Raw genomic sequence first — 17,784 nt, forward strand, 5'->3', positions numbered from 1 at the left:
AGAAGTACCAGAGACGTATCCACCACGCTTCCAACACATCGTTGATGCCTCGTACGCGGTGTCATGTTACGTGTCGCAAAACACACTCATCATGATCATCATAGATTCACATAGATTCCAATAGACTCAATAGATTCAATAGATTCCAATAGATTCAATAGATTCCAATAGATTCAATAGATTCAATAGTTTCACATAGATTAGTGTTAACGTCAACGCAATCCCACATGGCACGTGTTACGAAAGTTCGGCAATATAACGGAAGCACTTATATATAGGAAGTACCAGCGGCGTATCCACCATGCTTCAATCATGCCACGTCCCCCTCGTCATCGGTGTCATGCTTTGCCAACCACAACATTAGATTAACCAAATAGACTCAACATCATAGATTATCCCAACTAATTCGCATAGATTACCCAATAGTTTCACATAGATTAGAGTTAACAACCTCATCATAGTCTAAAACAACAAAACCCCACATGGCACGTGCTACGAAAGTTCGACAACATGACGGAAGCACTTATATATAGGAAGTACCAGCGGCGTATCCACCATGCTTCAATCATGCCACGTCCCCCTCGTCATCGGTGTCATGATTTGCTAACCACAACATTAGGTTTCACCTCAACTTTTACCAAATAGATTCCCACAACTTCAACTCGAGTCTACAAAACTATGAACTTCACTTAGCGCGTGGTACGAAGGTTCGGTAGCATGCCAGAAACGCTTATATATAGGAAGTATCAGCGGCGTATCCACCACACTTCGGACATGCCACTTCCGCCTCGTCTTCGGAGCTAGGCTACGTTTCATATTTTGTTACTCAAAACAACACAGGCATAGATTACACATAGTTTTCACATAGTTTACACGAGTAGTTTCCATAGCTTAGATTTCAACATCCTCATCACCGGTCTGCAAACACTAAGTTTCGCATGGCACTTGGTACGAAAGTTGGTAACATGCCAGAGACACTTATATATAGGAAGTACCAGCGGCGTATCCACCATGTTTCAGACACGTCACTTTTGTCCCGTATTCCATGCCATGTTACATTTAGTGTTTCACAAACACAACAACACATAGATTCATCAGATAGATTCTCATAGCATCATGATTCCCACATAGATTGAGTAAAGCTTCATAAATTTAGTTTGATCCTGAGATTAGAGTTAACGTTTTAGATTGCGGACATACATACGATTCGTGTAAAAGCCTCAAAGCAAACAAATAATCAAGATAAACGAAGAATCAAGTTTAAAACCATATGTAAAATCGAGATAACATAAAAGATAGGCTCATAAAACATAGAGTGTTCCGGGTAGAGGAACGGTGACTAACCAAAGTGATTCGAACCCCTTTCGAATTGAGGTAACGTGTCTTGACTTACTTAGACAAATACGTCATCGATGTTAGGCCTACGATACTTGTCCTTTTGGTCATTTCATGTTCCTAATTGAATGGTAGTTTCGAGACTTTGGCGAGACATAAAGTCATCAAAGAGTGGGACTAGTTATCAAGGTCTGAGTTTCACCTCTAACTTGACAACATTGTACCCTAATAGCGTTGGTACTTATCCGCAGACAAGACCTACTAGAATAATATGGAGATTTTCCATCAAGGTTCGGACGTCACTCCTGTCTTGAGGGCAAATCTCGTGCAAAATACAAACACTGGTTAACAGCGTTTTCAAAGTATCAAGTGTATATTGTATCAGCCTTAGGAAAGGCGTGTAAGTTTAACTGGAAAAATTATGCTGCTAGGAAGCAGATACGGTAGAATGCATAAGTCTCAAAACAACAAATAAGAGTCAAGATTCCTAGAACTATAGACTAGGGCAAGTATTCCTACTTATCCTAATTCCCTATAGTTTTGGCTCTAATACCAATCTGTCACACCCCAACCGATGGTGGAAACTTTGGGGTGCAAGCACTAAGCGTTCAGATTGCTCATGAGACACCATAACACTATACGATCCAATATCATTAATCAAATTTCATAATAAATTGTCTAAAAAGGCATCAACCCACAAATATCAAATACAATCATCCAAAAATAGTTTCAAGTTTCTAAATTTAACTAAGATGTGTTTCTAAGCAGCATCCTAGCAAGTTCTTGATTCACAGCCTCCTATCAACCTGCAACATGTATTAAAATAGAGTCAGTACAAAAATGTACCCGCGAGTATACAAGTTTGATTATATAGAATAATAGTTTAAAACAACTCATAACCACAATGTAAGTAATAAAATAGTTTCAGCCGTGCTAGTGTCGCAGTCCAACCAGTGATAGCCCAAGTATCCCGATGCTTTAGTGTTTACCCAAGACTCAAGGTAAACTAGAATCCTCCTAACAATACCCCCGAGAATAATGGGGAGGTGCATCTCCTATAGCGCTACTATTGTTAAGACGGAACTACACACTTCTTGATTAAACGTCACATAGCACAAAGAGTCAAGAATCAAGAATCACAAGTTTCACGTACACATAGGATAGAGTTTAGATTCAAAAGTATCAAGTTTCGAAGTTTATAGAATACATGTTACATCCCAAAGTTTAAAGCAAAAAGGGATCGAGTATACTCACAGTGATTGCTTAGTTAAGACTGTTATTGGATCAAAGGAGCTCTTTTAAATATTAGCCTGATTAGATTACAACAGATGAGAGTCGGCAGTATAACGAGATTGGCACAAAGTGTCAGATCAGTCACTAGATCGGATGGCGGTTCGATCGGATGGCTATCCGATCGGATTGCCATTCGATCGGATGACTAATGAGTGAGTGGGACGGGTGGCTGTTCGATCGGACGGCTATCCGATCGGATTGCCACTCGATCCAAGTGTTAAGTTTCAATTTGTTGTTAAGTATCTTGGTTGCCTTGATCGGATGGTTGTTCGATCAGATTGCCACTCGATTAAGGGTTCCAAAGTTTCAAGTTTCTGAAAAAGTTTCCAAGTGCTGAAAAATTATGAGACAAGTGTCACCTGATCGAGTGGCTGCTCGATCGGATGACTATCCTATCAGATTGTCGCTCTATCGAGTGGTCTTTGTCCCGTTTATAACCTTGTAAAGTCTCTAAGTTTCTGGTTTAACGATAACGACATGGTACGTATTGAGACAACGGTAAACTCATCAACATACAGCCGTTCTGATCGGATGGGAATCACCCCTGCCGGATCAGTCGTCTGTTCATAACGAGTTTATGTCGGAATCCGTATTCCGACCATCCTTTCCCGGCAATGATCCATTTCCAAACCAACTCCAGACCATCCATCAAGTCTACAGTCGGTTTAGACCCGGATTCCGCCGTTTAAAGTGAAAAGTTTAAGAAAAGATGAAGATAACTTTAAGTTTTTAGCTTGAAAAGTCTAGATTTAACATAGATATAGTGAAAAACACTTGGAATTCCTCAGGTCTGAGCTAGATCTTACCAGGAATGACATCATATAGTAGTTTGTACAAGCCACCATGATGACATCATCCTCAAGAACTCAGATCTAAGAGATTTCACGGTGAAAAGTGTGATTTCAAAGAAGAATCACGTAGAGAATGAAGTGTAGATCAAGAAAGTATGATGTGCAAATTATGGTCTATAAAAATAACTAACCTAATCTAGACACCCTAGTTTTAAATTTATAAACTAAGACTCTCTAAATGCTAGACCACTGACAGGCAAGTGTACCTATCGTACGTAGTAAAGCCTAATGAAGTCCGAGTATCGAACCCACGAGACACTAGCGACGCTAAACTAGACTCTGACTCAACTAATACTTAATTGGTTTGTATGGATTTTGAGGTTTTAACTAATTCTATGAAAGCAAGTAAATAAGATAACAGAGAAAGCAAGCAAGATAGTGAAGTGACAGAAAGCAAACAATAATGAGAAAGAACTACCCAGGCTTGGAATCCCTAGAATCATGCAACGCTATCTTGACTATGGTAATGGCTAAATATCCTAATCCCTCGATTAACCCCCCGCTAGAGATGTATCAAACGAAAGATAAGGACGAAATGCGAAGTGCTAGAACGAACCGGCTCGACCTATCGATACCAAATCCTACGAAAATAGAATCCTTTTGACCTCAGAGACAATTATGTTAAGAGAAGATCCCAAAAACGCAAAGCAAACCAAACCATGAAGATTGAAATCCTAGGAAACCTTAACCACGATTTAATAAACGAGCCCGAGCTATCGGTCACCCAATCTACCCACCAATGATTAGCTAATAACCTAGCTCACCTTAATCGTCTTTCGAGTCACAAGATGAGGATGCAAGTTTTAATATAGTGATTTGAATTATTAGTCAACTTGGTCAATTTCTCAACTCAATATTCAAACCGAAAACCCTAAGTTCAACGATTCAAATTAAACTCTAAGTCTAGGGGATATTTCTATGTGCCTAAACCATTGAATTCATCAACCAATGATCAATCAAAACACACCAACATGCAATATCAAGATCAATCACAAGGCAAAGTTATGTAAATCACATCAAATAATCATAATCATGTCAAAATCGCATTACAATGATCAAGTTCATCTAAACCCAGGTAGCATGAAAGATTAACCAAGAATCATAGTCGCTAAAAAGAAACAAGTCTCAAATAATAAATAAAACATAGTATCAAATCTGAAAACACAAAGTCTTAACAAAAATGAATACTAATAAATATCAAACCCGGACTTGAATCTTGATCGCGGCTTGAACCCTCAGACCAATCAACTTCTTATTTTTCCTCTCTCTTTTTTTCTTTGCGTGCGGCAGTCCTTGCTTTCCTCCCGAATGTTGCGTGCGGCTCCCAACTGTCTTGCTGCCGTCAATTCTGCTTCTATCCTCCAATATCTTTAGCCGTATGATGCCTATATATTGCCAGATGATTTTTCCAATAAAAATAAATGGCCTGCTTCCTCAATCTATTAATTGGGCCACCCATTGTAGTAAGAAAGAATAAAATTCTTTCTTTCAAACTCTTTTTTTTTCTCTCGAACTCAACTCCCACAACAGTACTTTCAATTACATCAGCTGATGTAATTTACATTACAAAAGTTTATTATTATTATTATTATTATTATGGCAGCCACTTATAAAATAGAGATAGTGGCCTCGACCCACTCAGTGGCAATTTTATTTCGGTCACTGACATCTCACTCTGCCCAACTGGCTGATTATTTCCATATTACTCGTTTTCGCTCCATTCGCACCAGGACCTAGCAAAACACAAAATAATATAATATAATACTAAAACTAAATAAAAACTATACAAAAATTATACACTTTACACGGGACAAATATGTATATTTTACCACACATCAAATATCCCCACACTTAAACCTTTTTCGTCCCTGAAAAAGACTTATGCATACGGAATCAGAGATGGATGAATACTCAGGTCAAAAACTTATTTATACTTGTTAAGATCAAAACTTGTGTTAGCCGCGATTGTAAATATGCTTGTCCCTTTAAACCCAAACTCAGTTCTAAGCCCCTTATCATGCAAATTTAGTTCAAGTGCGGTCAATCTACCTAGGGTCTCACGCTAGAAGCTACGGTCCACCTAATCCCGCCTCAAGCTTATAGAACAAAAGGAACGATCACTGGACCAATTCCCAACCGTCTTATATCAAAACCAAGAGAATTTAAAATCAATTTTTTTTTCTTTTTTTTTCAGCATTATTTTTTTTTCTTTTCATTCTTTTTTTTTCTTTTAATGAGCGTAGACGTTGCTTTCCCTAACTCAGAGGCATTCCGGTTGTAGAGTCGCTATCCCCAACTCGGATTACTTAGGCTTCGGTACTTTTTTTATTTGCAAGTTCGATTTCACACATCCCAGAGGCATTCCAGCTGTAGAGTCACTATCCCCAACCAAGATTACATAGGCCTGCGCTACTTTCATTCAGTTTCTAGCTCATTTTTTTCTATTTTTTTCATGATTACAAATTCTAACGGTTTTAACTTATAACGGTGTTCTTTATACTCTTATTGGCGGTTTCAATTTCCCATTTTCCCTAGATGAAAACCCACTAGTAGACCGGCAATTAAGGTAATATTAACTCAAAGGGACCTAAAACCAAACCGGGCCTATTCACATATCCCAAACTAGACACAAGCTCGACTTAATTAATCTCATATTATCATTATTTGAACCCGAACAAAAACCCATCTTTTCTATCATTTTCCGTATTAATTTTGCAAACTTCTTTATTCAAAAGACATTTTTTTTGATTTTTTTAATTTTTTTTATTTTTAAATTTTTAATTTTAATTTTTTTTTATTTTTTAACTTTTTATGACTCAAGACTCACTAACTAAGACCTAAACGACAGTTTCCCATCCCCACACTTAAACTCTACATTGCCCTCGGTGTAGGATGGAAACCGACTCAAAAAACTAAAAATAAATAAGAAATAAAAAGACTAAGGGCAAATTGGAAAGGACTTAGCTGGTTATAATAAGGCGTATGTTCCAAAACTCTCGTCCAATCTAGCTCGATCGTATAGCATTTCGGTCGCGATCGGCTTCGACTCTGACTGACATACTTGGAAAATTCCTTGAAATTTGTTGTACAGCTCCGAAGTCACCCGAATGGAGATTGAGTACGGGTGGTACATATCCAAACCTGCATAAACAAAAACAAGCAAAAACCCAAGCAGTACTGACTCGACACAAAAACTAACTAATAAATAAGACTCATGGTACAAAATAAATGACTAAATATACAAACTCTACAAACTACCGAATATATAAAATTACAAAACTTTACAAAACCTCCCCACACTTGAATTTAATCAGGAGGTTTCTCCTTTATCCAACCTCTATCCAACCCGTTTAATTCCACCCGTTCCTTATTATTAATTAAAATTTTAAGGGTGGAATTTATAAACCTTTTAACATTTCTAAACGGCTCAGGCCACCAATACTTAAACTTACCTGGACCAAACCTGATTCGTGGCATGTAATGAGAAGGATGGTGTTGTGCAAACTTCAATGGTTTCTCCTTCTTCTTCGTTCGGTACCATCCTTGAATCCTCGGCAGGTGTTGATCCAAGCTCTTTCTTGCCCTCTCCCGTGTTTTTGATCGTGGTGGCAGTCCATCTTCTAACTTCTCCACGGGCCGGCTATCCAACTCTTTAGCCACTTCCTCTTCTATGTTCGGTGTATATTTGATCTCCATGGTCGGCGTCTCTACAAGTAATGTCTCTAGATAGGCGAGATCACCAACCGGGTCAAATTCCTCATCTTCAAGAGTTGGTAAACCTACCAACTCATCACCAAACTCTTCCTCCCAAGATGGCACATGCTCCATCTTCTCATCATCCATCTTGTCCAGTGGCTCACAAACTTCTTCTCTTTGGGTTACGGTGTAGTCCGGCACCTCCAACTTTGCCTCTTCTACTACCCCCTTATCATCATCATCATCACTCCAAAAGCCATCATCGATATTCCATGGTGTGGGACACCAATAATTGGAATTAACGACTTGCTGAACCGGAGGTGGGACTTCAACGTCCATTATCGTCTCCGATTCATGAGTGTGATCCTCATCTTCTTCATACAAGGGCTCAAAATGTGAAACCTGCACAACATCATCCTCACAAGACAAGGGTAAATCTGATTCATGAGAATTATAATAATTAAAAGTAGAATCGTAATATTTACCTGACTATGAGATCCCAATGCATATTTCTCCCCCCGGATCTAAAATTGTATAATCCATCTCACCATCAGCCGTTTGATATCCTAGATAATTTCCATTTATATCATACGTGTAACGGCCTTGGCTCTTCAACCTCTGTGAATTTAACCTATCAAGTGCGGCTCGAATTCCCCTTTCTCTTTCTTCCTTAGCAGCCTTAACCCAGTCACGGAAGTCCTCTGGTGTTCGTTCAGGTTGCCCATTCCAAGACTGATATGACTGTGGCTGCACAAGAGGGTTAACATCGAAATCTATGGGACACCCCGAATCGTTTGGACAATATTTGGTGTAATGGGGCCCTCCACAGATAAAACACATGATAAAAATATATATAAAAAAAATTAACTAATAAAAATATATTTACAAAAACGACTAGACCCACTACTACTAGACACAAACCCTAAGACTCAAACTACAAATAAGACCAATTAAACAAATAAGATCAGTCAAAGCTAATAACGCAATCGCCTAAGTGTCCCCGGCAACGGCGCCAAAAACTTGATGTGCAAATTATGGTCTATAAAATTACTAACCTAATCTAGAAACCCTAGTTTTAAATTTATAAACTAAGACTCTCTAAGTGCTAGACCACTAACAGGCAAGTGTACCTATCGTACGTAGTAAAGCCTAATGAAGTCCGAGTATCGAACCCACGAGACACTAGCGACGCTAAACTAGACTCTGACTCAACTAATACTTAATTGGTTTGTCTGGATTTTGAGGTTTTAACTAATTCTATGAAAGCGAGTAAATAAGTTAACAGAGAAAGCAAGCAAGATAGTGAAGTGACAGAAAGCAAACAATAATGAGAAAGAACTACCCAGGCTTGGAATCCCTAGAATCATGCAACGCTATCTTGACTATGGTAATGGCTAAATATCCAAATCCCTCGATTAACCCCCCGCTAGAGATGTATCAAACGAAAGATAAGGACGAAATGCGAAGTGCTAGAACGAACCGGCTCGACCTATCGATACCAAATCCTACAAAAATAGAATCCTTTTGACCTCAGAGACAATTATGTTAAGAGAAGATCCCAAAAACGCAAAGCAAACCAAACCATGAAGATTGAAATCCTAGGAAACCTTAACCACGATTTAATAAACGAGCCCGAGCTGTCGGTCACCCAATCTACCCACCAATGATTAGCTAATAACCTAGCTTACCTTAATCGTCTTTCGAGTCACAAGATGAGGATGCAAGTTTTAATATAGTGATTTGAATTATTAGTCAACTTGGTCAATTTCTCAACTCAATATTCAAACCGAAAACCCTAAGTTCAACGATTCAAATTAAACTCTAAGTCTAGGGGATATTTCTAGGTGCCTAAACCATTGAATTCATCAACCAATGATCAATCAAAACACACCAACATGCAATATCAAGATCAATCACAAGGCAAAGTTATGTAAATCACATCAAATAATCATAATCATGTCAAAATCGCATTACAATCATCAAGTTCATCTAAACCCAGGTAGCATGAAAGATTAGCCAAGAATCATAGTCGCTAAAAAGAAACAAGTCTCAAATAATAAATAAAACATAGTATCAAATCTGAAAACACAAAGTCTTAACAAAATTGAATACTAATAAATATCAAACCTGGACTTGAATCTTGATCGCGGCTTGAACCCTCAGACCAATCAACTTCTTATTTTTCCTCTCTCTTTTTTTCTTTGCGTGCGGCAGTCCTTGCTTTCCTCCCGAATGTTGCGTGCGGCTCCCAACTGTCTTGCTGCCGTCAATTCTGCTTCTATCCTCCAATGTCTTTAGCCGTATGATGCCTATATATTGCTAGATGATTTTTCCAATAAAAATAAATGGCCTGCTTCCTCAATCTATTAATTGGGCCGCCTATTGTAGTAAGAAAGAATAAAATTCTTTCTTTCAAACTCTTTTTTTTTTCTCTCGAACTCAACTCCCACAACAGTACTTTCAATTACATCAGCTGATGTAATTTACATTACAAAAGTCTATTATTATTATTATTATGGCAGCCACTTATAAAATAGAGATAGTGGCCTCGACCCACTCAGTGGCAATTTTATTTCGGTCACTGACATCTCACTCTGCCCAACTGGCTGATTATTTCCATATTACTCGTTTTCGCTCCATTCGCACCAGGACCTAGCAAAACACAAAATAATATAATATAATACTAAAACTAAATAAAAACTATACAAAAATTATACACTTTACACGGGATAAATATGTATATTTTACCACACATCAAAGTACAAGAATCTAGTGTAAAACATACCGAAATCGCCGAGAAATCAAAGGAATGTGGTACGCGTGCGTCTGGGTCGAGTGAGGCTGTCACATCAATGAGAATGGTGATGTGACAGGCCTATTTATAGTGTGAGAGAGGGACTAGGGCGGTGTGCACTCGGATGGGATGGTGGGCCGATCGAGTGGCCATCCGACGGGTGGTCATCCGATCAGATTGCCACTTGGTTAATCCCATCCTTTCCGTGTTTCCGCCTTTGATTCAATTGCGAGTTATTTTAAGTGTTGGGTTGCGTATAATTTGGTAAAAGTATCACATAACTAGATTACATCACAAACACCAAAAAGTTTCCAAGTTTCATAGATTCCGCCAGTAACAAGACTCTAGTCTCTCGTTCAACCAAGAATTAAGTTGAACGAGTCTCAAGAGCCAAGCACCAAATAAGTATCAAGAGTCAAGAGTCTAGTTTCCCAAGTATCAAGTATCAAGTATCTAGATTTAGTGTCAAGAATCATAGTTTAAGTATCAAGAATCAAGATTCTAGCATCATATAGACTCACCAAGTTTCACAAGTATCAATATTACATAGACTAGGGACCAAAACTGACAATAAGCAAAGTATAGGGACTAAATCTGCCAAAAGCCTAAAGTTTAGGGACGCGGGGCGTTACAGTTACGACACATTATGTACGCTTGTATCATCCTTCATAACATGGTCATTGAAGACGGGTAGAGCGATCTGTGAGTACGACGAAAACGCGTCTAACGGAAATTATGTTCCAGTTAGTTTGGAACAAAAAGATTTAAACATGTTCTCTCTACGTAACGAGTACACACATTATAACCTACAAGCGGACTTGGTGGAGTACATTTGGAACAACGCACAAAACGAACCTGACGACCAAATGCCGGATGAAGACTAGTAGTTTTTTTAATATTTTTTAAGTTATTTAGATTTTTTTTGACTTCATGTTTTTTTTAAGTTTATGTTTTTTAAGTTATTAGGTTTTTTTAGTTTATGTTTTTTTAAGTTTATTTAATGTTTTTTAATATTAATTAAAGTATTTTCCTATTTTAATTGTTAAATGTTAAAAAACAAGTGGATGATTTAAAAAAATTAATAAACAAGTGGGGTAGGATCATCCTCCCATTTCCATTGTTTTTATGAGATGGACCATTCTCAAGAGGACTACGATGTGGCGTCTAGATGGCGGATCATCCTCCAAGGAAGGATATCACCATACCATGTAGCCTTAATAACGTGAACCTACTAACCTAATATAATTACCACTCTATTAAAGAATAAGCAACAATTCCTTTCAAGTTTTAAGTCCTAATTTAATTTCATGTAATTCCTTTGTCACCACCCTAACTCAAAACAATATACATGCTTCCTTCTTAACTATTGTTGGTGCATATGTCTGTCGACTTCGTCTTGTATCGAGTCTTGTTTTAGTTTGGTTAGATCAGGGCACGATATTCGAGAAAATGTTGAAATTATGTAGGATAGTCCATTTCGCACGAAATAGAATATGTTCATTTCGCACGAAATGGCAATGGCCATTTCGTACGAAATAGAGAAGCCATTTCGTGTGAGACCGTTTCGTGCGAAATGGGATTCCCTATATATACGTGTCTTGTGATTTCATTTGTAACGATTCGATTCCGGTAGCGAAGCTCAGCCGAAGTGTCTCCAACATTGTAAAACGATCTGATATCAATATAGAGACAGTTTAAAGAGAATCTTCGTGCATTCTAGCTGAAATAACTCTAATACATTTTTTTCCGCCACTCGTTTTGGATAAGATCTCTTCTGAACGACTCGTTTGGTCGTGCAAACGATCCTACAAGTGGTATCAGAGCTCAGGAGGAAGAGTTCTTACCGTTTCAGCTGCAAATTCTGATTTCTACACCTTCTTTTCAAAATTAACCAAGTTTTCACAGATAAAATGGCTTGATTTTCAAATATAACTTGCGAAACAGTGTTTTAACAAACCCTAGAAAGTATCAGACCTTAATTCAAAGTAAAACTTGATCAATTTTTTGAAAAACAGTCCGAAAGGTGACATCATCACCATTTCGTACGAATTGGTATCATTTTGTTTGAACATTGCATCCATTTCGCACGAAATAAAGCTTCATTTCGCACTAAGTGATCATTTCGCTTGAAATTGTACATCAGGCTTCCATTTCGCACGAAATAAGCTTCTATTTCGTACCAAAGTGCCATTCCGTTTGAAATAGTTTTTCATTTCGCACGAAGTGGGAAACAGGTCCATTCCGTTTGAAAGGTCTATTCCACTTCAAAGGTCATTCCGTGTGAGAAGTCCATTCCGTGTGAAAGTTCATTTCGGTTGAAAGGGGCATTTCGTTTGAGAGTTGATTTCATTTCGTGTGAATCATATCCATCTCGTTTGAAAACCTGTGTTTGAGAATTTTTGAAAACCAAATCATGGAAAACGAGTTCTATAATGCCTTTGCTAGTCCGATGACTATTACTCAGAATACCATGCTAGAAAATGAAACGGGAACCACGCAAAAAGCGCCTAAGCTTATGAGTATTGAGGAGTATAGTGGATGGGTTGAACGTTTTGAAAACTGGGTTCAAGCATATTATTTGGATGCATGGGATTATACTGAATTTCGATATATTAGACCGGTTAAGGACGACGGAAAGAAGGTTGATATTAAAGATTTGAGTGTTGAGGAGAAACAGAAATACAAAAATGAAAAGTTGATGGTTAGTCTCTTGCAGCAAGCGATTAAGGATGAAATCTTGATTTTACTACAACACAACAGAAGTGCACAATCAATATGGAAAGAACTGAAATTGAAGTTTGTCGGAAGTAAAGAGATGATCAAGAACAAAACGTCGCTTATGAAGAAAGAATTTGATCTATTCCGAGGATTAAGAAATGAAAACACCAAGCAGATTATAGAAAGAACTGCAATTTGGTGAAGAATATGAAAAGATTGAGCATCAATAAAGAAAAAGATGAATTGATAGAAAAGTTGGCCGATGCGTTGCCACATGATGTTTGGGGCACATATCTTATGATGTTGAGAAATAAACCTGATTTTGACAATTTATCGCTGAGTGATTTTATTGAACAACTCGAAGCTCAAGAGATGGAACAATGAAAGATAGCAAGAATGAAGAACCATGATGGTGAACAAGACATTGGTCTGTATTACAAAGGTGGTGTTGGTGATAAGACCAACATTGCGCCAAAGATTGAAACTGCTTTCAATGCAAAAAGCTCGTCTGGAAGTTCATCTCAAAGATCAAGTAGCAAAACTGGATTTTCTTCATATCCATCGTTTGATCCAAATTTTTCAGCAACAAAGAGTGGCAAAGTTCTTCAATGCAACATTGCTTTAAATCTTGAGAATGATCAAAATTACTCGGAAGAAGTTGCCAAAAGTCATATGTCTCTGTTGGTTACTGTGTTAGAGTCATATGGAAGTTTGGTTGCAGGTAGGATTGGAAATCCGATGCTGACAAAAGAGGATTATGATTAGATCGATGCTGAGGAGATGGAATTGATGGATATAAAGTGGTGTTTGGCGAGCGTGTTAAGAAGAGCTGAAAAGTTTAAACAAATTACGGTAAGAGATGATTTTCGTGATGCAAATGTTTCTACTTTAGGATTTGATAAATCTAAAGTTACTCGTTTTCGTTGCAGGGAGAAAGGGCATTTCAAGAGAGAATGCATAAACCGCGAAGCAAGTGGAGTTCAAAATCCATTCAGCAACAATGATTATTATCGAAAAGCGATTTATCATCAAGTTGCTCAACAGCCATATCAACAACAGGAACCACAAACTGCACATGCTAAGAAGGCGATTGAAGAGTCATCAAAGAGAGCTTGTTATGGTATAATAGATCAAGATGATGAAAAATTACCAGAAGGTTTTAGCTGGGACAATTACTGTCCAGACAAAGAATTCTTGGCTAAAGCTTTTGTTGCTAAAGTCGTTGAAGATGATGAAGATGATTATTGGGCAAATAGTATGAAAAAACATTTAAAGTATCTAGCTGAGAGAGATGCTAAGAGAGATGTTGAAAATGCTCGAATGGCAAAGGAAAGGGAAGTTAAACAACAAGATGATAGTGATGATGATTATTATGCAGAAAAAATGAAAGAGCATTTAAATTTTTTAGCAGAGAGAGATGCAGAAAGAATGAAAAGTAAACATGATGATGAAGAAGTCCAAGTGATAAAGGTTAAAGAAGTTCCAGCTTTCAAGGTTGATGAGAAAACTGTTGCAGAAAAGACACCTGAAATCTGTGAAAATTGTGAGACAGTAAAAAAAACAAAACAGCGAGTTGATTCACAACATGAACAGGTTGAAAGAATCGTATGATGTTCTGAACAAAGCTATGAATCAATACAATGAATCAAGTAGTGAACAAGCAACTACTTTGAAAACACTTCAAGGAGCGTTCATGTCGAAGCAGTCATGCATCAATCATTACATTGATAAATGTGCTGAACTTGAACACAAGTTGGAAACCCAGAGAATAGAGACTGAAAGGGTTGAGAGATTATTGAGAAGTTAGTCATGTGCTTCTTATGTTATTGACAGGATTTACCCCACCGTTGAAGGCATGAAGGCATTTGAAGAATTCACATCTGAAGTGAAGACTGCTGAAACAAAAGAAGAAAGTGAAGTGAAAAATTCTGGTAAGAAACAAAGTGTCAGTTACAACAAGTGTCTACCTCCGCTTGAAAATGGATATTCTCCACGAAATCCAAATTCAGAAAGAGTCAAAAAGGCAACCAACTTACAGTGGGAGTCTGAGTCTTCAGAAAATTTGCCAGACAACATTGATGTTACTTTTACATCGTCTGACACTGATCATGAGTCCGTGTTAATAAAGAAAGTGGTCGATCAGGTGTTGGATAAAGATGAAACGGAGGACTCAAAGTCAGAGTCAAAGTCTGAGTCCGACAATTCAATTCCAACAGTCAAAAAGAACAAACGGGTTTATAATAAAGAATTTCTGTTATCACAAAATAATTTGAATGACGAAATATTCAAAGTAGCATATACTTTGAATGATTCTGACAAATTATATTCTGATGAAGAATTTCCAATAAGAGGTGTTAAAACTGAAATGATCAAAAAGATTTTCAAACTAACAGAAATTAATATTTCTGAAATAAAAGATGTAAATCTTTCTAAAAAACCTAAAAAGTACACCTCAAGAGTTCAACAAAAGTTAAACAAGAAAAGAGGTTACAATTCTGGTTCTGGTTATCAAAAGAAACCAAACCATAATGGTAATTTCAAAAAGAAGGGATTAGGTTTTACTCCACCAGAAAATTATAAAAATGAGGAAACTTATAAACAAAAAATTGTTTTTGTTTTAGGAACATCATTTGAAAAAGAAAAAGAAAATCTCTTCAGGAAGCAGACAAACAAAGAATTCTTTGCTAAGAAGAAAGAGGAAATGAAGAAGAATGTTGCTCAGAAAAAGGAGACGGGAACCTGTTTTCAATGCAAAACAATTGGTCATATTGCCAGGAATTGTCCAAAGGCAATCCAAACAAAACAGGGAGTCTCTGAAAAATTCAAAGAAAAAGTTGTTGAAAATGAACCACCAACAACCACCAACCAAACAATATAAAGTTTTCAAAAATTCAAAGTTTGAGGTTGGTGAATGTTCAAAGAGTGGTTACAAAAGAAAAGCAAAGCTTAACAACAAAAAATGGGTTGTTAAGAAATCTGATGAAAATTCTAGCAATGATTCTGATTCGTCAAAATCAGAGGAGCTATTTTCAGGCGATGAATCTGACTCATCAAAGTTAGAAGAGCCACAGGTTGAGCTAAAAAGTGAAAATTCAGTGCCGCCATTGGATGATGAAAATTTTCCACCATTGCGGGCTGAAAATTTAAAATCAAAAGTTGGCAAGGTTGAAATTTCAAATCAATTTTTTCCTGAAAAGAAAGATTTTGATATTGAAAAGGCCTTTAACCCCACAGTTCAAAATATTTTTGGAAAAATGATTGACGGGAAAGTCAAAGGGGTAAAGGAATTTTATGAGAAGAAAACGAAGAAACCAGATGAAGATGGTTCATCCCAGGTTAGTAACTGGGATAGAACTTATCATGACTGAGAAATCTGGACTTGCCGGAGCTCCCAAGTTGGTAATCGTGGAGCAGGAATCAGCATCATTATTGAATATGTTTGTTTGAGTAAACCTACAAGTGGTAGAAAAGTGGGTTTTCACCTGCCAGTGGTTAATCAAGGTCATTAAGTTGAGCTTGATTTAACTGTTATAACAAATGGTTGAAAAACAAAGTGATGAGTTTATCCCTGACCTACAAGTGGTTGGCAAAATTTAACAAAACTTATTTTCTGGAAAAACCATTTTGATTAAAACAAACTTAAGTGTTTTGAAATCATAATGGGAAAATAGTTTGTTGTCAGGGGGAGTTCTGATTGTTTATGCCAAGTGGATGGCGAATTGAAGCAATTCACAATAGTTGTCATTTTGTTGTATAGTTTGTTTTCAAATTTTCCTTGAAAATAAAAAATTGGAACATATTTTTTATTTTAGGGGGAGTAGAAAATTTTAGAAATTTCGAAAATTTGAAAAATCCAAAAACATGATAAAATCTCAAAATCCAAAAACATTAAAAATTTAAAAATGAGTTTTGTTGAAAAAAGAGGAAATGATAGTACATCAGTGGACGATCACAGCACGCTAAAGAAATGAAAAGTCAAATGTAATAAATGATCTCACTGCCGATATGCCAGTAGGTTTTTACACATTCAGTAGAGTGTTTTCGAGATAAACCTAAATCAAAAACTTACTTATATCGTGGGGAACATCTTTTGGATATATGGGTAACCCCCGAAATCTTGTTTGAAAGGTTTCTATTTCTGAAGTACTAGGTCTTTGTGCGTGATGATATCTGGGGTATTATACCAGGACTTCTGATTTTGCGGAAGCAATAGCCTAGTCCTCGTATAATACTTTATACAGCTTTAATTTTAAAGCTCACCCTCAGCATAAAAAATGATAAAACATTGAAAAATGCTAATCATGTGTTGTTGAAGAAAATATCCCTAAACGGGACACACCTAAAGACGAGCCATCATCTCTTTGTCTGAACGGAAGTTCTAACCTGAGCTCTCATGGTCTCGCATTACCTGCTTACAGATATCATTAGTGTACGTTCACCTGTAAGACTGAATATAGAAGTCTGGATACGGGAGTATATTCTGAGGTGGTACACGCGAATAAGTTTAAGTGCGTAAAACACTAAACTCGTATCTCGAAACAATTGAACTTTGTGTGAAAATTTAAGTGGATCAATATACTGACAATCTAAGTGAATTGTTTCGAACTTAAAATGTTTAAAGCTTAACGGTGTTAGTGATTTGTCTCAAAAACTGATATGATCCTCTTACACAAACTCACAAAAATAGTGTCTGTAAATATTTCTTTAATACATTTCATTTAAAAGAAACCAAAAAGATTTTCAGTGTGTTTTAGCATAAATTTTGAAAAATTCAGAAAGATTTTCGACAATTGATGCTGAAAAGCTGATTTTCAAAATTCCGAGTGCTAAACATGATGAACAACAGGGTTGGGAGAGTTGGTTTTTGAAATGAAAAATTATATTTTTCAAATGGTCTTCAGAGATTTTAACTGTTAAATCATTCTGAACGATACCTGCAATGTGGCTTCTAAATTTGTAAAATTTTAAATTTGTGAAATTTATTGTGAGGTAGAGAATGTGCAGGTATGAAGTTTGCAAAGAGCCAGGTTACAATCTTAGAACTTGTGAAGAGTTATAAGAGCCAGGTTTCTGATCTAAAGCCTGTAGATTGTAAAT

The sequence above is a fragment of the Helianthus annuus genome, chromosome 2 (genome assembly GCF_002127325.2).
Source record: "Helianthus annuus cultivar XRQ/B chromosome 2, HanXRQr2.0-SUNRISE, whole genome shotgun sequence".
Classification (NCBI taxonomy): Eukaryota; Viridiplantae; Streptophyta; class Magnoliopsida; order Asterales; family Asteraceae; genus Helianthus; species Helianthus annuus.